This window comes from Pseudorca crassidens, chromosome 1 (assembly GCF_039906515.1).
Source record: "Pseudorca crassidens isolate mPseCra1 chromosome 1, mPseCra1.hap1, whole genome shotgun sequence".
NCBI classification, from domain to species: Eukaryota; Metazoa; Chordata; class Mammalia; order Artiodactyla; family Delphinidae; genus Pseudorca; species Pseudorca crassidens.
This window is the reverse complement of record NC_090296.1, coordinates 55,771,274-55,795,197: the sequence shown is the minus strand read 5'-3', so window position 1 is coordinate 55,795,197 and position 23,924 is coordinate 55,771,274.

The following is a 23,924-nucleotide window of genomic DNA, read 5'->3' as shown; positions in this document are numbered from 1 at the left end:
AACAAATCTAAGTATTTCATATTCTCTATGCCGCTTACTCCCCAGGATCATTCTCTGCCTTAGTTTCTGCTCATGTAAAGATACAAATTTCTCAGCAGTTTAGAGCAAAAAGAACAACCAACCCTCAGTAAGGGTAGGGTTTGAAAGGCTGTGGAGAAAAAGAATCAGGATTTTGTGTTTTTTCTCCTAAGAGATAGACTTAATATTTAAGAATCAGTATTTTAAAAAATTCTGAATTTTGCATAGTAGTGACAAAAGAGAAGTCTCTGATACTAGTATTAGCTGCACTTCAGTGCCAAATAAGATTAGGTATGCAGACCATAAAATGCAAAATCAAAATCAGTGAACATTTCCCTCAGGAAATCCTAACCACAAATTTCACCCATGTCTTAGCAAGCAGGGACTAAAAGATACTCTCTAAAACACCAAGGATGTAGGATGTGTAGTCTGTTGCATGTCATTATCATAGCACTTAACTATATTATAAAGATATTCTCTGCGCACAACTTAGTAACATTCATTATATTGTAAGCTCATTGGGCAAGGATTCATTACCTATTCAACTTTGTCTAACGTAACACCAATCACATAGTAGGTGCTCTGTACTGTTATATATTCCATTGCTATATAGTATACTCATTCTTAGGTAATCCTATTTGCTATATTTATGTCTTTGAACTAAATAATTCTTTCAGATATCCTTATAACTATATGCCTAGACCAGATGGACTGCAATTGATAATTGAGTTAAGATTTTGGTGCTCCTAAAAGACACGAACACTCATATAAAATGTCCTATAGAAGACGCCTGATACCCATCACAATAACTTACACAAGTATAACTTACAACTAATTACGTTTTATATTCCAAAAGTTCATGAGTCTGTGATCTCCAAAGCAGCACATCACAGTTGATAAGGGGCAGAAAAAGCTAGATTCAGGTTCCAATTCCATCACTTATCAGCTCTATGACTTCAGACAAATAACTACTTACCCTTTTTTAAGGGTCCTCATTTATAAAATCATGGCTAATTAATGTCTATCTCATACAACACAATAACATAATATTTTTAAACATATAGCACATTATCTGATGGATAGTGAGCAGCTGATAACTATTAGTTTCTATTATAATTATAATAACAGTTATTATTATCATTATTACTATTAGAAAAGGAAGAAAAAGGAGGAGGAGGAGGGAAAAAATACCCATGTTATATTTTGAAGTAGGGCAAGCAGTTTCTTTAAAGTATAGACAATGTCTAAAAACTCTACAGAAGTCTTCTCTCGGCATTCTATCAGAAAACAAGTACCAATATGCATTGATGAGAAAAATTCTTGGTACAAGAAAACACTGGTTCAGGTACTTCTTTCTTAGATTCAGCAGTAGCTCATTTACTGATTACAGAGTTGTTGGGCTTTTTTAGGAACACATAATTATATATTTGCTAATTAAGATAAGCCTTTTTAAAAGTCTAAAAATATGTTTCCAAAAGGGAAGTTGTGGAATATTTTTATCGAAATTATCACCACACTCAAAAGAATAGTCCAATAATTCTGGCAACTGTACATGGGGATTTCAGGCTCTCCAAAAGACCACAAAATCATGCTTCCACAGATGCAAGTTCCACAGATATGTTAAGATTCTTCCCTCTACTCATAATCTTGAAACTAATAAGCCTAAATTTCTTTCTAAATTCAAGGATAAAACAAATATATTTCAAGTTGAGCAATAAAATGGGGACTAAAATGGTTCTAGAAAAAAATTAAATATGGGCAATGATTTAAACAGATACTTCACAAAAGATATGCAAATGGACAATGAGTACATGGAAAGATGCTCAACATAATTAATAATTAGGTAAATGCAAATTAAAACTACAATAAAATATTACTAAACACACATGAGAATGGCTAAAATCAAAAATACTGACAGCACCAAATGTTGGTGAGGATGTGGAGTAACCAGAATTTTCATACCTTGTTGGCAGGAATGTAAAATGATTCAAGCACTTTGGAAAAAGGTCTGACAATTTATTTCAAAAGTAAACATATACCTACCCCATGAGCCAGTAATTTCATTACCAGGTATTTAGTCAATAAAATGTTTTTTAAAAAAACATATTTACAAAATAAAACTTATACAAAAGTGCTCATAATGAGAAACCAAATAAACAAAATAAGAAATGAAAGAGGAGAAATCACAACTGATACTACAGAAAGAAATACAAAAAAACATAAGAGAATACTATGAACAATTACATGCCAACAAATAGGACAACCTAGAAGAAATGGACAAACTTCTAGAAATATACAGCCCACCAAAAATGAACCAAGAAGAAATAGATAATTTGAACAGACTGACCACTAGAAGTGAAATAGAATCTGTAATAAAAAAAAATAAAATTCCCTGCAAACAAAAGTCCAGGACCAGATGGCTTCACTGGGGAATTCTACAAAACATACAAAGAAGAACTTATACCAATCCTTTTCAAACTCTTCCAAAAGACTGAAGAGCAGGGAACACTCCCAAAGTCATTCTATGAAGCCACCATCACCCTGATACCAAAACCAGACAATGACACTACCAAAAAAGAAAAGTACAGGCTAATATATTTGATGAATATAAATGCAATAACTCAATAAAATATTAGCAAACCAAGTCCAATAACACATAAAAAAGATCATATACCACAAACAAGTTGGATTCATCCCAGGGTCACAAGGATGGTTCAACATATGCAAATCAATCAATGTGATACACCACATCAACCAAAGAAAAGACAAAAACCATATGATCATATCAATAGATGTAGAAAAAGCATGTGATAAAATTCAACATCCATTCACGATAATAACTCTTACCAAAGTGGGTATAGGAGGAACATAGCTCAACATAATAAAAGTTATTATTTATGACAAACTCACAGCCAACATAATACTCAACAGTGAAAAGCTGAAAGTCTTCCTTCTAAAATCTGGAACAAGACAAGGATGCCTGCTCTCACCACTTCTATTCAACATAGTACTGGAAGTTCTAGCCATAGCAATCAGACAAGAAAAAGAAATAAAAGGCTTCCAAATTGGAAGGGAAGAGGTAAAAGTGTCACTATATGCAGATGACATGATACTGTATATAAAAAACCCTAAAGATTCCACACAAAAACTACTAGACCTGATAAATGAATTCAGCAAGGTAGCAGGACACAAGATTAACATACAGAAATTGGTTGCATTTCTTTACACTAACAATGAAATATCAAAAAGGGAATGTAAAAAAACAATTGCTTTTGGGCTTCCCTGGTGGTGCAGTGGTTGAGAGTCCGCCTGCCAATGCAGGGGATGCAGGTTTGTGCCCCGGTTTGGAAGGATCTCGCATGCCGCGGAGCGGCTGGGCCCGTGGGCCATGGCCGCTGAGCCTGTGTGTCCGGAGCCTGTGCTCCGCAACGGGAGAGGCCACAACAGTGAGAGACCCACGTATCGCAAAACAAACAAACAAACAAACAAAAAAAACAATTCCTTTTAAAATCACATCAATAAAAAATAAAATACCTGACTGAAGAGGTGAGAGACTTATACTCTGAGAACTATAAAACACTGATAAATGAAATTGAAGATTATTTAAAGAAATGGAAAGATTTCCCATGTTCTTGGATTGGAAGAATTAATATTGTTAAAATGGCCAAACTACCCAAAGCAATCTACAGGTTCAGTGTGATCCCTATCAAATTACCCATGACATTTTTCACAGAACTAGAACAAATAATCCTAAAATTTATATGGAACCATGAAAGATCCAGAATTGCCAAAGCAATCCTGAGGAAAAAGAACAAAGCAGAAGGCATAACCTTCCCAGAATTGAGACAATAATACAAAGCGACAGTAATGAAAACAGTGTGATATTGGCACAGAAACAGACATATGGATCAGTGCAACAGAATAAAGAGCCCAGAAATAAACCCACATACCTACGGTCAGTTATCTTTGACAAAGGAGGCAAGAATATACAATAGGGAAAAGACAGTGTCCTCAGTGAGTGCGGTTGGGAAAGTTGGACAGCCACATGTAAATCAATGAAGTTAGAACACACCCTAACACACCCTCACACCATACAGAAAAATAAACTCAAAATGGCTTAAGGACTTAAATATAAGACATGACACCATAAAACTCCTAGAACATAGACAAAACATTCTCTGACATACATTGTAGCAACGTTTTCTTAGGTCAGTCTTGCAAGGCAATAGAAATAAGAGCAAAAATAAGCAAATGGGATCTTATCAAACTTATAAGCTTTTGCACAGGAAAGGAAACCATAAACAAAACAAAAAGACAACCTATGAACTGGGAGAAAATATTTGCAAATGATGCCACAGACAAGGGCTTAATTTCCAAAATATACAAAGAGCTCATACAACTCAATAACAACAACAAAAACAACCCAATCGAAAAATGGGCAGAAAACGTAAATAGACATTTCTCCAAGGAAGACATACAGATGGCCAACAGGCACATGAAAAGATGTTCAACACCTCATTATTAGAGAAATGCAAATCAAAACTACAAGGAGGTACCACTTCACACCGCTCAGAATGGCCATCATTAAAAAGTCTACAAATAACAAAGGCTGAAGAGGGTGTGGAGAAAAGGGAACTCTCTTACACTGTTGGTGGGAATGTAACTTGGTGCAGCCACTTTGGAGACCAGTATGGAGGTTCCTTAAAAAACTAAAAATAAAGTTGCCATATAATTCAGCAATCCCACTCCTGGGCATGTATCCAGATAAAACTATAATTTAAAAAGATACATGCGGGCTTCCCTGGTGGTGCAGTGGTTGAGAGTCTGCCTGCTGATGCAGGGGACGCAGGTTCATGCCCCGGTCCAGGAGGATCCCTCATGCCGCAGAGCAGCTAGGCCTGTGAGCCATGGCCAATGAGCCTGCATGTCCAGAGCCTGTGCTCCACAACGGGAGAGGCCGCGGCAGTGGGAGGCCCGCGTACAGCAAAAAAAAAAAAAAAAAAAAAAAAGATACATGCATACATATGTTCACAGCAGCACTCTTTACAGTAACCAAGACATGGTAACTACCTCAATGTCTCTCAACAGATGAATGGATAAAGAAGATGTGGTATACATTATATACAATGGAATATTACTCAGCCATAAAAAAGAATGAAATAATGCCATTTACAGCTACATGGATGGACCTAGAGATTATCATACTAAGTGAAGTAAGTCAAAACAGAAAGATAAATACCATATGATATCACTTATATGTGACATCTAAAATGTGACACAAATGAACTTATCTATGAAACAGAAGCAGACTCACAGACATAGAGAACAGACTTATGGTCACCAAGGGGGAGGGGGGTGGGAGAGGGTTGGATTGGGAGTTTGGGACTAGCAGATGTAAACTATTATATATGGAATGGATGAACAACAAGGTCCTACTGTATAGCACAGGGAACTATATTCAATATCCTGTAATAAACCATAAGGGACAAGAATATGGAAAATAATATATATATATATAATTGAATCACTTTGTTGTACACCAGAAACTAATGTTTTCTTGCTGATTGTCATTCTTTACTGAAAAGTTCTCTAAGAGGAATCTGAGAAAATAAAACTAGATTTAATTACCAGAGATAACTTTTATAAAATCACTTTGGAGAAGTTGAGAGTAAAATTTTCCCGTTATTACCCAGATAATCATTTTTACATATCTTTTTATAGCTATCTTTCCTGAACTTTTACATATGAAAGAAAAATTGCAATGTAGACTTGAACTTAAAAATGACCTATACTGTATTTATCTTCTACTTAGAGATCAAAAAGCAGAATCATAAAGAAGATTGTTTTTTTCTTCTAAACTCACTATTCATTTGGTCACTTTTTTTTTTTTAATTTTAAACTTTTCTTAATGGCTCCTCTGGTTCAAGATGGCATCCTGAGCAAACAGACTTTTTTCTCTTCCTAATTTCCCTGAATCTTATAATAACAAAGCAGAAAAGAGATGAAATGTACAGGTGTATTGAGAACTGGAAGAGTAACCTTTTCTAAGGACTATGGATACAACAGAAGACAACTTGGACTGAGTCTGTGCTCTCACAGCACTTTAATTCATGTGTAAAAGACATAAATGCAGTTGGCCCTCCATACCCTTGGGTTCTGCATCTGTGAATTCAATTAACAGCGGATCAAAAATATTCCCCAAAAAACCCAGAAAGTTCCAAAAAACAGAACTTGAATTTGCCTCTCACTGACAGCTATTTACATAGCATTTACATTGTATTTACAACTATGTACCACAGCATTTACATTGCACTAGGTATTATAAGTAATCTAGAGATGATTTAAAGTATATGGGAGGATGTGCATAGGTTATAGGCAAATACTATGCCATTTTATATAAAGGACTTGAGCATCCTCGGAGTTGGGTATCTGTGTGGATCCTGGAACCAATAACAAGGAATGACTATACATTTTTAAATGAACATGAAAAATATCAGAATTATAATAAGTGCCACATAGTGAATTACCATTTGAGTGCAAGAGACTTGGAAGCCATCTTAGATGAGGTATCCAGGAATGACCTCTCTGAAAAGAGAGGCACCAAAAGCTTTGGCACCAAAGCTGAGTCCTAAATAACCACAGGTGAACAAAAGGAGCACATTCTAGGAAGACTTAACAGTAATTATAAAGTCTTAGAGTAAGAATTAGACTACTATGCTTGAGAAAACAGGAAGAAGGCTATACTTCCTATAATATACTAGATGAGGGGAAAGGGGTACAAGTGAGATCAAAGAGGAAGCCAGAGTCAGATAATGCGGGGCTCTTTACGACAGAGTAGAGTTTAGCTTTATTATAAACACAATAAGAAACTACTGGAAGATTTTAAGCCATGAGTGACCTTGGCATACTTGCTATTTAAAGCCATGGGAATGCATGAAATCACCTGGGGAACAGGTGTGTAGATGACAAGGGAGAACTGAGCCCTGCGGCGCCCCATGTAGTTAATTGTGAAGCAACAGAGGAGGAAGGGGCCAAGAAAAAAGCTGAAAAGGAGCTGGTGAGAAGAGACAATGAATCAGTGATATTAATCCAGTCATAGTCTTGCATTCGCAAATATGAAAGAACAACCAAAACTAATCAATTAATACAAGAAAAGTGGATGAAAATGAACAATGACAGCAACTGACTTTCGAGGAAACATAATTCAGTAAATTAGAGGAAAACTGAAAACGGTTAGAAGAGCCCTCTAATCAGAGGAGTTTTGATTATTTTCCTTATATCTGGACAACAAGAATAATCTACAATGATAAATTGCATTCAGAAAATAACAAAGTGTTCATGCTTAAATAAAAAGTGATTGGTGAGGGCTTCCCTGGTGGCGCAGTGGTTGAGAGTCCGCCTGCCAATGCAGGGGACGCGGGTTCGTGCTCCGGTCCGGGAGGATCCCACATGCCGCGGAGCGGCTGGACCCGTGAGCCATGGCCGCTGAGCCTGCGCGTCTGGAGCCTGTGCTCCGCAACGGGAGAGGCCACAACAGTGACAGGCCCGCATACCGCAAAAAAAAAAAAAAAAAAAGTGATTGGTGAAATGTTGTTTTCAAAAAAAATAAAAAGGTAGCAGAAAAAGACAAGGAAGTACCTCAGAACTTAGAACAGAATCATTTTATAAACAAAGCATGGATCGTTTAATGATAACTACAGAATAAGACAAAATACTGCAAGCTAAAGGCCACACACAAACTCAGTTGCTGACAGGGACAGGAGGGTAAAGTAAATTCATCAAAGCAACTGGGAAGAAATGAACATAAGCCTCATCTAAAGGGGACAGTTATTACTCTGCTTCAATCAATTACAACCATGCAGAAATGTGGGCCCAATAGCACCAGGTCTTCTTCCATTTTTCTAGAGAAGAAAGATAAAGAATATTCATATGAAAAAATAAAGAATATTCATATGAAAAATAAAGAATATTATATGAAGAATATTCATATAAAGAAAATTCATATGAATTCATATGAAATGAATGAAATTCATTCATATGAAATATTAGCTATTAATTCAATTTCCTTTAAAAATAGTCACCATGTGGGTCAAACATAATACTTCTGAACACCTAGATTTGGTCCCCCAGCCATCAGTTTTTAACTTCTATAGTTTAAACACTAATTATGGATAAGTAGGATAGAGCTGGCAAAACTGGAAAAAGAGAAGAGAGAAGGAGGGAACTGTGACAGCATTTTGTGACAGCAACTTTTGGTTTGAGAGGAATCAAGAGATACTGCCTCAAGTGGATGGATCAGGAAATACAAATTTAAGTACAATTTAAACTTTTAAGTCTTCTCAATAAAGAATTAAAATATAATAATATGACTAATAAAGACGGGAGAAAGAGTGAGGAGAAAATGTTGGCAGAGTAAATAAGCTCCATTCTTTACCAAGAGTAGAAAGTATCAATACTGCTTAACTTGATAATCAAAAAATAAAGTGTGATCATATCATTTAGAGTTAGAGAGATATCCACAGCGAGAGCCTGAAACAGAATGTCAAAAGCTGCTACTTCTGAGGAAGGGATAGGAGGCGAGAGAAAGTAAAGATACTAAAGATGCTTTAACTTCTAATGTTATGTTATTAAAATTTTATTTCCATACACATGTATGACTTTTCAAATTAACCAGCTATAGAAAGCATTAAACAAAGGCATAGGATTTTATGATTATATTTGAACAGAATAAGTGTGTTTGTCTTAAATGAAGCAATAATACTGCTCTGTACCTTACACAGTATCTCTTAAGTTATCAAAATACAACTTGAGTTTAGGCCCAATTTTTTTTTAAATCCTAATATCTAAATGCTTTCTCTATTCATAAATTAAAACTCTATACATCCATGAGTTTTTCCTCTTTGTCTTGGCTGACAGGAAAGTTAGACCCAAGATCAGTGCCCCAATTCTAACAATCACCTCATTTTGGGTGTCTATTCACCTCATTCCCTGTGCTATATTTAGATGATATCTTTTGATTCTATTCCTAATTGCCTTATTTTGCATTATGCCTAATCTCATAAGTCACTTCAAATATTTTCAGAAATAATCAGGATATAAATTCTAAGTAAAGTAGATAAAACAAAAGTTATAAAACTTGAGAAACTTTTAAGAACTACATATATAGGCTTTTAAAAATATAAACTGTTAAAATTTATTAATTCTACTATTACATATAATATACTATATATATATATATATAACATATATATACACCCATATTCTCTTCATTTTTGAGGATAATGTTTTTGTAACTGAGTTAACTATACTTGGGTTTACTTCTTTGGCATGCACACTCTTAATAGCCTCAGTACTTAAATAAGTCCTCTTATTATTTTTCCCTAAGATAAGATACTGTAATTATTTTGTGAATCATTTTGTCTTTAATTACTTCATGCTGTTTCATATATAAAAAGTTTAATGGGGAGAAGGCTAGATTCAAGTTTCTGTCCTTAGGTTTTAAAACCAGAGTTTTTCATTCACAATTTTCTAATTAATTAACTGCAATATTAGCTAATGATCCACATTACTTGAAAAAAAGTTCTATCCAAATGCAAATGCTACTCTTTAAATGTATATAGCCACTTATTGCTATTGCCATTTTTCCCAGAAGACATGATTTGATTCTCATTCACTATGTTATATATAAAAATAGATTAGCTGAGCTTAAGAAAAACTCATCATTATTCAACACTTCTCTTTGGCTAGAACAATTCCAGTCCTATTCAGAAAGTACTTCCTCTGTAGGAATTTGAAACTTTGGCTTGGGTTTAAACTCAAAAACTAAATTGCCCTGTTTTTTTTTTTTTTTTTTTTGATTAGTCTCACAAACAGTTGTATAAAAATCAACCATATCATGCATTGATATGATTTCATCACTTATCAAGATAATAAAATCATCAGAACTAAATCAACCAAAACTAAGTTCATTTTTTTTTCAGTAATGCAGATTGGTACTGTTCTAACAATAGTTGTAGAAAATAGTGCAATCAAGGATATTCACAAGTGTACATGTTATTCACATTATCTTCACATGTAAAACTTTGTTCTTAGAAAATTCAGGTTACTGGAAACAAAAAATGCATAAATAAAACAAACAATAAATTATATTTATACTTTTACATCCTACTGTTTAGCTTATCAAAATTATATGGACCATCTATAAAAAGCATCCTATGAATATTTTAGTTACTTAACAAAATGATTGATAGTAGTTTTGAGTCTTTCTCTGACTTTTAACAAGTCAGTCATCAATTGCTGTAGAAGTTGTGAGGTAGAAAACTCAATATTTGGAATGTCAGTTCCTCCCTGGTATTCTCTCTGGCCTCTCCTCCTAGCTGGGGCAAGCCCTCACCTTCTATCTTAACCCCAACCCAACATCTTGAACCAATTCTGTTTATAAGCAGAATAAGACCTATCCTAACATTACAAATTTTAGTATAAGATTATTTGGATTACTAATCTTTCAACTCAGAATTTTTTTAGGCTTTCCTTCCTACTCTTGAACTTTAGTCCTTATTGTCCTGCATGGTTTCCTGTGTTTCTACCCATTTGTCCCTTTAATTTGACTAGGATGCTATAGGTTTGATTTGGATTCCACATGTAGATACTGACTCTCTACCACACACACAGCCTAAGCTCCTGTGCCTAGCTTCCTCTAAGATGGAAAGATTAGGTAACAAGGGAAGCAGACCAATTAGAAATTTTGGTCCATTCTTGATAGACTCCCAAAGATATCCATTCCAGTCTTCCGTGAGTGGGAAGGATTGGATAATGGAAGACGACTAATCAGGAATTTTTGACCACTCTTGTTAGACTCTCCAAAATTTATGATCTTGAATGTAAGCAAGTCACGTGGCTGGTTAAGTGAAGTACAGGCACATTTCAACATATTTGTATTATTATCTCCCTGTCGTCACATGCAAAGCATGTCTGATTAGGCACCATAGTTCTTGTGGCAGATCATATTTCTTAAGATGGCTACAACAGTAGCTCCCATTCTACATGCTCTTGTGAAATATGATCTTAGTACTCCCCCATTGGGTTGTGGAATCTATTTCTCCACCTCCTTGAATCTGATCAGGCCCTAAACTACTTTAACCAATATAATACAGTGGAAGTGATAAAATATTAGTTTTAGCATAGTCTTTAATTGGCCTAGAAGAGTCCACTTTGTGCATCTTGAAAGTCAGGCCCCATGTTAGAAATTTGAGCACCCTGCACCACTGAGCAACAAGAAGCCCAAGCCATGTGGAGAAGCTGGAAGATGAGATGCAGGATGGAAAGAGAGAAGCTAGCGAGCTCAAATGCACTAGATACGTGCAAGAAAAAATCCATCTTGTATAGTCCACCCAGTGGAGCTTTCAGATAACTTGGGTCCCAGCTACTAGCTGAACGTAACCGCATAAGAGATCCTAACTGAGAACCTATCAATTGAGCCCAGTCAACCATAGAATCATGGGAAATAGTAAAAAATTGTTATTTTAAGTCACTATATGCTGGGGGGGGGGGGGGCTGGTTGTTACATAGATAACCAGAACTGTGGTATTCATGAATTCCAGATTTCATACAGTCTTCTTCATTACCAGCTTCTACATGGCTTCATGGTATACGTACAGATTAAAAGATTTAAAATAACAACTTCTTGCAGCCGCATAGCACAGGGAGATCAGCTGGTGCTTTGTGACCGCCTGGAGGGGTGGGATAGGGAGGGTGGGAGGGATGGAGACGCAAGAGGGAAGAGATATGGGAACATATGTATATGTATAACTGATTCACTTTGTTATAAAGCAGAAACTAACACACCATTGTAAAGCAATTATACCCCAATAAAGATGTTAAAAAAATTTTTTTTAAATAAAATAAAATAGCAACTTCTTAAGCAATGCTCTAAATATAATGCCACTAAGCAATATGTAAATGAACAGTCATCAAAAGATTTAGGAAAATAACAGAGAACAATACATTTCAGTAGCTTTCAACCTTCCTCAGCTAAAATACATTTGAGGGATACAGCACACTACCCATCAAAAGCATTTGATTCACTACTGTAATAATATCTACATGTGAGGAAAGAAGCATATGGAATGGACATGAGAAAACAGCAAGAAGACTTTCAGCTTGAAAAGAACTCCAGACCATCTGACACCAGCTCCCTCATCAGTTAATCATCACTGAAATATTTAATAAAACTAAAGCATAATCACGTTTCCTTATCCATAGTGAATGATGCTTAGTGAGTTTGAAAAAGAACTTATCAGCGATATTTATTTATACAATTTCTTAGCAAGGTGGTAACCATTTTTAAACCAAACTCTATTTTGAGGATTTCTCTAGCTCCACATATCATAACAGGTAATTTATGAAATTGTGATGTTAATAAGCCCAGTTCTACTATTTGCCTGTTTTATGATCTTGGACAAGTTATTTAATCTCTTTATGCCTCAGTTCCCTCATCTGAAAAAAATGGTGATAATAATGGTACCTACCTCTTAAAGTGGCAAGGAAGATTGAGTGAGTTAATAAAGCACAATAACCGGTTCTGGAAGTAATGGGCACCACACAAGTGTTAGCATTATTTTTCATCTCATTCATTGTATTAGGAGCACTTGATTGATTACAGAATGGCTGTAACAAATCCTGATATCAAATGGATTGCACTAGACAAATAGCCTACATTCTCCTTAGAGATTAGATAAATGGGAAGTGTTTGTTAAATAGGATTCTAAATAGTGATTGCTCTTATCACTATTCTAATCAGTTTTATCAAAAGCAAGCAGGACAATTTAATTAAAACTCATTGTGCAACTTTTAAGGGTAATACCAGAAATGTATTTCTAGCCCAGAAATGTCAAACGGAGCTGACCTAATGAAGGAGCACACTGCCTCATAAAAAATGAATACCATGGTACCAACTCAGTTGGTGAGGAGTTTCAGCCAGACTTTCAGTTTCTTTCAAAAGGGAGTAAAGCTGTCCACTGAAATGCACTTTGCCTGGTCAAACAGTTGATGCAGTAAAAAGCAGTCATAAAGCTAAAGGCAATTAAGACTCAGATCCCAAGCCTGTCATTCTAAAAGGCAAGCACCAAAAGACAGTTTGCTAGAATTCTGCCATTTGTTTTTAGGAGAGCATGATAGGAATGCTGTATACGTAGTTTATGCTTCCTGATTCAGTGCTTCTTGCTGCTAGCTACTGAAGCTGAGAAGCTCAATATTCACCAAAACACTACTAACAAGGACAGACTTGCTAATTCTTTACACAACATCTATTCTCCCCTCCTGTCTTAGTAACTGAATCTGTTTTAAAAAAAAAACAACAAATATATATTATAAACATTTACTTTAATTTAAAATGTGTAAGGGTAGACTTAAACTCCTATCTTTTGATGTAGTGTCAAAGTCCTTTCTTTGAATGTCTCAATTGATTACAATCCTCTATTATCTTTCTTGCATAAATCACACTCATAATTTATCTTCTAAAATTTCAAGCTTCAGTTTCTTTAAAGAAGAAAAAGGCCATTTAGGAGGCAATGAATGTACATCCTTTCACAGTTTGAAATTTTTTTTCATGTTTTTACAATTGTTTCCCTTCATCTTATTTGATATTTTTTTAAATAAAATTTGCTTTTATGGTGTATTTCAAAAGGCTGAACTTTGTTTTCATAGAAACAACTTTATTTCTTCCCCACATAAATAATATGAATTTAGGTAATATTTAGTTAAGTCACATAGTTAAGTCACTTAATTATATTGACATTTCAGGAATGTACAGGTTTGGGAGCAAATATAACTGAATCTTGTCAAGCAAAAAAAAAAGTCTTAACTAGAGGGAATAAAAGTGAACAGCCATATTTGAAATGAACCCCCATAACCATGGTGATTCAGCACACCCATTCATCATCAGAATGTTTGAGAGAGATACTGGAGAGCCTAGTTTTACCTAGCAAGTGATTAAGTGGAGGTTGTATATGAGAGATTTTACTATAGAAAATATCCTATAGATTCTTTAATTTTTACCCACCTCTTCATAATCATAGAAATTATTTGTAATAGGTATTTTTCAGGCAGCCTATCTTATCTCTTTGATCCTGGTGTTTAAAGAAAGAAATAACCCTGAGACAAAATCTCATGCCTTTATTTCTAGGAGGACATTCAACTATTATTCACTGTGCTGGGTTGAATTGCATACCCTAAAAATTATCATATGTTGAAGTTCTAGCCCCCAGTATCTCGGATGTGACCTTATTGGGAAGTGAATTCATTGCAGATGTAATTAGTTAAGATGAGGTCATATGAAGTATGCTGGGTTCCTAATCCAATATGGCTGGTGTCCTCACTAAAAAGGGGAAATTTGGAGATACACACACACACACACACGCACACACACACGCATACGCACATACACACACGCACACAGAAAACACTATGTGAACGTGAAGACACAGATGAAGGTGATGCATCTACAGGACAAGGAATGCCAAAGATTGCCAGTAAACCAGCAGAGGCTAGGAGAGAGGCATGGAACTGACTCTCCCATATAGCCCTCAAAAGGAACAAATCCTGCTAACACCTTGATCATAGACTTCTAGCCTCCAGAACTGTAAGACAACAACGTTCTGTTGTTTAAGCCACACAGTTTGTGGTACTTTGTTGTGGCAGCCTAAGGAAACTAAAACAGTCACTCTTTGGACCAATATATCCCTAAGCTACAGTCATGTTTAGCTTAAATCTGATCCATCTGGTTTCCATGTGTTTGTCCTTTTCTACCCTTCACACTTGTCCCATCTCTTTTTAATAGGCAAAGTATCCTCTTCTCTTAACAATATTTCTTCATATAATATTCTTTTAAGTTCATTTGCTACCTTGGTTTCTCTTCTCCTGATACATTCCTACGTAGAGTCTAGTGCCTAAAACTGGAAATGGCATATGGTCTGGCAAATGCAAAGTAGAGCAAAGAATGAATCACCCTTGTTCCAGACATGAGTCCTTCAAATGACATAGCCCAAGATGAGAATTTTGGCAGCCACATTACAGTGTTTACCAACATTAAACGATAATCGTTTCCACACATGTATGTTTTCTATATTTTGTCCTTGTCGCAAGCTGATTTTTTTTGATCCAAGAATAAAACTATGTTTATTCCTGTGAAATTTCATTTTATTGCTCTGACACACTATTCTAACATATCAAGTTTGACTTAGAACTTAATTCATTATTTAAGTCACTAGTACAATTGTTGAATGTATAAGGCAAGAATAGATCCTAAGTTACATTGCCAGAAATTTTCTCCAAGCCAACGTTTACCTGTTAAGTGGCAAACTGAGATAAACCTTATCAGTTATCAAGAAACATAGCTATACTCACACCAAGCCCATATCACTTCACAAGTCTAAAGAATCTTTCAAATACTTTAATAAAATCCAGATAAGTTTTATATCTACACTTCTTCTGATCTACCAACTTAGCAATTCTGTCAAAAAAGGAAATGGACATATATACACTACCAAATGTAGAATAGATAGCTAGTGGGAAGCAGCTGCATAGCACAGGGAGATCAGCTCGGTGCTTTGTGACCACCTAGAGGGGTGGGATAGGGAGTATGGGAGGGAGACTCAAGAAGGAGGAGCTATGGGGATATATGTATATGTATAGCTGATTCACTTTGTTATAAAGCAGAAACTAACACACCATTGTAAAGCAATTATACTCCAATAAAGATGTTAAAAAAAAAAAAGGAAATGGAGCTAGCTGGCATCACTTGTTCTTGAAGAAACCAGGCTGACTTTTAGTGATCCCAGCTAAGTAATGTAACACTTCCCCATTTCTTGAGAAACTGACTTCCAAATTTAGGTAAAATCATATCAGAATTCATTATGTGGCTTTCTCTTCATAAATCTAAATGAGTTGCAAAGTTTAACATACTTAATATAATCATGATAAAATTAAATCCTAGTTCATTTTAGAAAGGCAACCTGAAATTGCTTAAACAGTGGATGAAGAATTTTTTCAATGAAAAATATGTTTCTAGCTTGCAATATTGCAGATGTTTCAATCATGTATTGATAAATACAATATAAATACAAGTAAAATATAAATACAAATAAAAAGAAGTTACCAAACATTCTTTTGAAAAACTGTGATTTATCTTAGAATTGAATTAATGACTTAGAACCTCACTGCTGCCTTCCTAATAGATATCTAGAGGACTTTATCTTGATCTTGCTTCTAATCCTTCATTCACACTTTCACCTTAGATCGTCTCTCAACTCCTAGGATTTTGTTTAAAAGATCTCCTGTTCCCTCAAAAAAAAAGAAAAAAGCACACTCCATCACTTTCTATTCCTTTCCTTTTTTTTCTCTATAACACTGATCACTTAGCATTATTTTTTATATTTGCTTTTTTATATATGTTCTGTCTCTTTTGCTAGAATATAAAGTATGCAAGAATAGGAAATTTACCTCTTGTTTTCACAGCTATACGCCCAAGGTTTATAACAGTGCCTGGCCCATAGCAAGTTCTCAACAAATATTTGTTGAATGATGAATGAAAAAATGCACAGACATCCCAATGATATTAAGTAAACACTTCACAATCAATATAGTAAGACGGGAGAGAGGGGGAAAATGGTGGAAGAGTAAGATGTGGAGATCACCTTCCTCACCACAAATACATCAGAAATACATCTATACGTGGAACAACTCCTACAGAACACCTACTGAATGCTGGCAGAAAACCTCAGACCTTCCAAAAGGCAAGAAACTCCCCACATACCTGGGTAGGGCAAAAGAAAAAAGAATAAACAGAGACAAAAGAATAGGGACAGGACTTGCACCAGTGGGAGGGAGCAGTGAAGGAGGAAAGGTTTCCACACACTAGAAGCCCCTATGCGGGCGGAGACTGCGGGTGGTGGAGTGGCGTAGCTTTGGCGCCGCGGAGGAAAGCAAGGGCAAAGCGGAGAGATTACCGCACAGAGGACCAGTGCCGACCCGCACTCACCAGCCCGAGAGGCTTGTCTGCTCACCCGCTGGGGCAGGCGGGGCTGGGAGCTGAGGCTCGGGCTTCGCGTCGGAGTGCAGGGAGAGGACTGGCAGCGTGAACACAGCCTGAAGGCATTAGTGCACCACGGCTAGTCGGGAGGGAGTCCGGGAAAAAGTCTGGACCTGCCGAAGAGGCAAGAGACTTTTTCTTCCCTGTTTCCTGATGTGCGAGGAGAGGGGATTAAGAGCGCTGCTAAAAGGGGCTCCAGAGACGGGCGTGAGCCGTGGCTAACAGCGCAGACCCCAGAGACGGGCATGAGACGCTAAGGCTGCTGCTACCACCACCAAGAAGCCTGTGTGCGAGCACAGGTCACTATCCACACCCCCCTTCCGGGGAGCCTGTGCAGCCCGCCACTGCCAGGGTCCCAGGATCCAGGGACAACTTCCCTGGGAGAACGCACGGTGCGCCTCACGCTGGTGCAACGTTATGCCGGTCTCTGCCGCCGCAGGCTCCCCCTGCACTCCGTACCCCTCCCGTCCGCTGGCCTGAGTGAGCCAGAGCCCCCGAATCAGTGGCTCCTTTAACCCTGTCCTGTCTGAATGAAGAAAAGACACCCTCTGGCGACCTACACGCAGAGGCAGGGCCAAATCCAAAGCTGAACCCTGGGAGCTGTGCGAACAAAGAAGAGAAAGGGAAATCTCTCCCAGCAGCCTCAGGAGCAGCGGATTACATCTCCACAATCAACCTGATGTACCCTGCATCTGTGGAATACCTGAATAGACAACGAATCATCCCAAATTGAGAAGGTGGACTTTGAGAGCAAGATTTATTACTTTTTCCCCTTTTCCTCTTTTTGTGAGTGTGTATGTGTATGCTTCTGTGTGAGATTTTGTCTGTATAGCTTTGCTTTCACCATTTGACCTAGGGTTCTATCCATCCATTTTTGTTTGTTTTTAATATTTTTTCTTAATAATTATTTTTTTATTTTAATAACTTTATTTTATTTTACCTTACTTTATTTTCTTTTCTTTTATCTTCTTTCTTTCTTTCTACATTTTCTCCCTTTTATTCTGAGCTGTGTGAATGAAAGGCTCTTGGTGCTAGAGCCAGGAGTCAGTGTTGTGCCTCTGAGGTGGGAGAGCCAACGTCAGGACACTGGTCCACAAGAGACCTCCCAGCTCCACGGAATATCAAACGGCAAAAATCTCCCAGAGATCTCCATCTCAACACCAACACCCAGCTTCACTCAATGACCAGCAAGCTACAGTGCTGGACACCCTATGCCAAACAACTAGCAAGACAGGAACACAACCCCACCCATTAGCAGAGAGGCTGCCTAAAATCATAATAAGTCCACAAACACCCCAAAACACACCACCAGACATGGACCTGCCCACCAGAAAGACAAGATCCAGCCTCATCAACCAGAACACAGGCACTAGTCCCCTCCACCAGGAAGCCTACACAACCCACTGAACCAACTTTAGCCACTGGGGACAGACACCAAAAACAACGGGAACTACGAACCTGCAGCCTGCAAAAAGGAGACCGCAAACACAGTAAGATAAGGAAAATGAGAAAACAGAAAAACACACAGCAGATGAAAGAGCAAGGTAAAAACCCACCAGACCTAACAAATGAAGAGGAAATAGGCAGTATACCTGAAAAAGAATTCATAATAATGATAGTAAAGATGATGCAAAGTCTTGGAAAGCACAGGGAGATCAGCTCGGTGCTTTGTGACCGCCTGGAGGGGTGGGATAGGGAGGGTGGGAGGGAGGGTGACGCAAGCGGGAAGAGATATGGGAACATATGTATATATATAACTGATTCATTTTGTTGTGAAGCTGAAACTAACATAACATTGTAAAGCAATTATGCTCCAATAAAGATGTTTAAAAAAAAAAAAAAAAGGAAATAGAATAGAGAAAATGCAAGAAACATTTAACAAGGACCTAGAAGAACTAAAGATGAAACAAGCAATGATGAACAACACAATAAATGAAATTAAAAATACTCTAGATGGGATCAATAGCAGAATAACTGAGGCAGAAGAACGGATAAGTGACCTGGAAGATAAAAGAGTGGAAATAACTACTGCAGAGCAGAATAAAGAAAAAAGAATGAAAAGAACTGAGGACAGTCTCAGAGACCTCTGAGACAACATTAAACACACCAACATTCGAATTATAGGGGTTCCAGAAGAAGAAGAGAAAAAGAAAGGGACTGAGAAAATATTTGAAGAGATTATAGCTGAAAACTTCCCTAATATGGGAAAGGAAATAGTTAATCAAGTCCAGGAAGCACAGAGAGTCCCATACAGGATAAAACCAAGGAGAAACACACCAAGACACATATTAATCAAATTATCAAAAATTAAATACAAAGAAAACATATTAAAAGCAGCAAGGGAAAAACAACAAATAACACACAAGGGAATCCCCATAAGGTTAACAGCTGATTTTTCAGCAGAAACTCTGTAAGCCAGAAGGGACTGGCAGGACATATTTTAAGAGATCAAGGAGCAAAACCTACAACCAATATTACTCTACACAGCAAGGCTCTCATTCAGATTTGATGGAGAAATTAAAACCTTTACAGACAAGCAAAAGCTGAGAGATTTCATCACCACCAAACCAGTTTTACAACAAATGCTAAAGGATCTTTTCTCGGCAACAAACATAAGAGAAGGAAAAGACCTGTAATAACAAGCCCAAAACAAGTAAGAAAATGGGAATAGGAACATATATATCGATAATTACCTTAAATGTAAATGGATTAAATGCTCCCACCAAAAGACACAGACTGGCTGAATGGATACAAAAACAAGACCCATATATATGCTGTCTACAAGAGACCCACTTCAGACTTAGAGACACATACAGACTGAATGTGAGGGGATGGAACAAGATATTCCATGCAAATGGAAATCAAAAGAAAGCTGGAGTAGCCATTCTCATATCAGACAAAATAGACTTTGAAATAACGACTATTAGAAGAGACAAAGAAGGACACTACATAATGATCAAGGGATCGATCCAAGAAGAGGATATAACAATTGTAAATATTTATGCACCCAACATAGGAGCACCTCAATACATAAGGCAAATACTAACAGCCATAAAAGGGGAAATCGACAGTAACACATTCATAGTAGGGGACTTTCACACCCCACTTTCACTAATGGACACATCATACAAAAAAATAAATAAATAAGGAAACACAAGCTTTAAATGATACATTAAACAAGATGGACTTAATTGATATTTATAGGACATTCCATCCAAAAGCAACAGAATACATATTTTTCTCAAGTGCTCATGGAACATTCTCCAGGATAGATCATATCTTGGGTCACAGATCAAGCCTTGGTAAATTTAAGAAAATTGAAATGGTATCAAGTATCTTTTCTGACTACAATGCTATGAGACTAGACATCAATTACAGGAAAAGATCTGTAAAAAATACAAACACATGGAGGCTAAGCAATACACTACTTAATAACGAAGTGATCACTGAAGAAATCAAAGAGAAAATAAAAAAGTACCTAGAAACACATGACATGGAGACACAATGGAGACGACCCAAAACATATGGGATGCAGCAAAAGCAGTTCTAAGAGGGAACTTTATAGCAATATAATCCTACCTTAAGAAACAGGAAACATGTCGAATAAACAACCTAACCTTGCAACTAAAGCAATTAGAGAAAGAAGAACAAAAAACACCCAAAGTTAGCAGAAGAAAAGAAATCATAAAGATCAGATCAGAAATAAATAAAAAAGAAAAGAAGGAAACGATAGCAAAGATCAATAAAACTAAAAGCTGGTTCTTTGAAAAGATAAACAAAATTGATAAACCATGAGCCAGACTCATCAAGAAAAATAGGGAGAAGACTCAAATCAGTAGAATTAGAAATGAAAAAGGAGAAATAACAACTGACACTGCAGAAATACAAAAGATCATGAGAGATTACTACAAGTAACTCTATGCCAATAAAATGGACAACCTGGAAAAAAAGGACAAATTCCTAGAAATGCACAACCTGCCAAGACTGAATCAGGAAGAAATAGAAAATATGAACAGACCAATCACAAGCACTGAAATTGAAACTGTGATTAAAAATCTTCCAACAAACAAAAGCCCAGGACCAGATGGCTTCACAGGCGAATTCAATCAAATATTTAGAGAAGAGCTAACACCTATCCTTCTCAAACTCTTCCAAAATATAGCAGTGGGAAGAACACTCCCAAACTCATTCTACGAGGCCACCATCAACTTGATACCAAAACCAAAGGATGTCACAAAGAAAGAAAACTACAGGCCAATATCACTGATGAACATAGATGCAAAAATCCTCAACAAAATACAAGCAAACGGAATCCAACAGCACATTAAAAGAATCATACACCATGATCAAGTGGGGTTTATTCCAGGAATGCAAGGATTCTTCCATATACGCAAATCAATCAATGTGATATACCATATTAACAAACTGAAGGAGAAAAACCATATGCTGTTCTCAATAGATGCAGAGAGAGCTTTCGACAAAATTCAACACCCATTTATGATAAAAACCCTCCAGAAAGTAGGCATAGAGGGAACTTTCCTCAACATAATAAAGGCCATATATGACAAATCCACAGCCAACATCATCCTCAATGGTGAAAAACTGAAAGTATTTCCACTAAGATCAGGAACAAGACAAGGTTGCCCACTGTCACCACTATTATTCAACATAGTTTTGGAAGTTTTAGCCACAGAAATCAGAGAAGAAAAACAAATAAAAGGAATCCAAATCGGAAAAGAAGAAGTAAAGCTGTCACTGTTTGCAGATGACATGATACTATACATAGAGAATCCTAAAGATCCTACCAGAAAACTACTAGAGCTAACCAATGAATTTGGTAAAGTTGCAGGATACAAAATTAATGCACAGAAATCTCTGGCATTCCTATACACTAATGATGAAAAATCTGAAAGTGAAATGAAGAAAACACTCCCATTTACCACTGCAACAAAAAGAATAAAATACCTAGGAATAAACCTACCTAAGGAAACAAAAGACCTGTATGCAGAAAATTATAAGACACTGATGAAGGAAATTAAAGAGGATACAAATAGATGGAGAGATATACCATGTTCTTGGATTGGAAGAATCAACATTGTGAAAATGACTCTACTACCCAAAGCAATCTACAGATTCAATGCAATCCATGTCACACCACCAATGGCATTTTTCACAGAAGTAGAACAAAAAATTTCACAATTTGTATGGAAACACCAAGGACCTCGAATAGCCAAAGCAATCTTGGGAACGAAAAATGGAGCTGGAGGAATCAGGCTCCCTGACTTCAGACTATACTACAAAGCTACAGTAATCAAGACAGTATGGTACTGGCACAAAAACAGAAAGATAGATCAAAGGAACAGGATAGAAAGCCCAGAGATAAACCCACGCACATATGGTCACCTTATGTTTGATAAAGGAGGCAGGAATGTACAGTGGAGAAAGGACAGCCTCTTCAATAAGTGGTGCTGGGAAAACTGGACAGCTACATGTAAAAGTATGAGGTCAGATCACTCCCTAACACCATACACAAAAAGAAGCTCAAAATGGATTAAAGACCTAAATGTAAGGCCAGAAACTATCAAACTCTTAGAGGAAAACATAGGCAGAACACTCTATGACATAAATCACAGCAAGATCCTTTGTGACCCACCTACTAGAGTAATGGAAATAAAAACAAAAATAAACAAATGGGACCTAATGAGACTTCAAAGCTTTTGCACAGCAAAGGAAACCATAAACAAGACCAAAAGACAACCCTCAGAATAGGAGAAAATATTTGCAAATGAAGCAATTGACAAAGGATTAATCTCCAAAATTTACAAGCAGCTCATGCAGCTCAATAACAAAAAAACAAACAACCCAATCCAAAAATGGGCAGAAGATCTAAATAGACATTTCTCGAAAGAAGATATACAGACTGCCAACAAACACATGAAAGAATGCTCAACATCATTAATCATTAGAGAAAAGCAAATCAAAACTACAATGAGATATCATCTCACACCAGTCAGAATGGCCATCATCAAAAAATCTAGAAACAATAAATGCTGGAGAGGGTGTGGAGAAAAGGGAACACTCTTGCACTGCTGGTGGGAATGTGAATTGGTAGAGCCACTATGGAGAACAGTATGGAGGTTCCTTAAAAAACTACAAATAGAACTACCATATGACCCAGCAATCCCACTACTGGGCATATACCCTGAGAAAACCATAATTCAAAAAGAGTCATGTACCAAAATGTTCATTGCAGCTGTATTTACAATAGCCCAGAGATGGAAACAACCTAAGTGTTCATCATCGGATGAATGGATAAAGAAGATGTGGCACATATATACAATGGAATATTACTCAGCCATAAAAAGAAATGAAATTGAGCTATTTGTAATGAGGTGGATAGACCTAGAGTCTGTCATACAGAGCGAAGTAAGTCAGAAAGAGAAAGACAAATACCGTATGCTAACACATATATATGGAATTTAAGAAAAAAAAATGTCATGAAGAACCTAGGGGTAAGACAGGAATAAAGACACAGACCTACTAGAGAATGGACTTGAGGATATGGGGAGGGGGAAGCGTAAGCTGTGACAAAGCAAGAGAGAGGCATGGACATGTATACACTACCAAACGTAAGGTAGATGGCTAGTGGGAAGCAGCTGCATAGCACAGGGAGATCAGCTTGGTGCTTTGTGACCGCCTGGAGAGGTGGGATAGGGAGGGTGGGAGGGAGGGAGACACAAGAGGGAAGAGATATGGGAACATATGTATATGTATAACTGATTCACTTTGTTATAAAGCACAAACTAACACTCCATTGTAA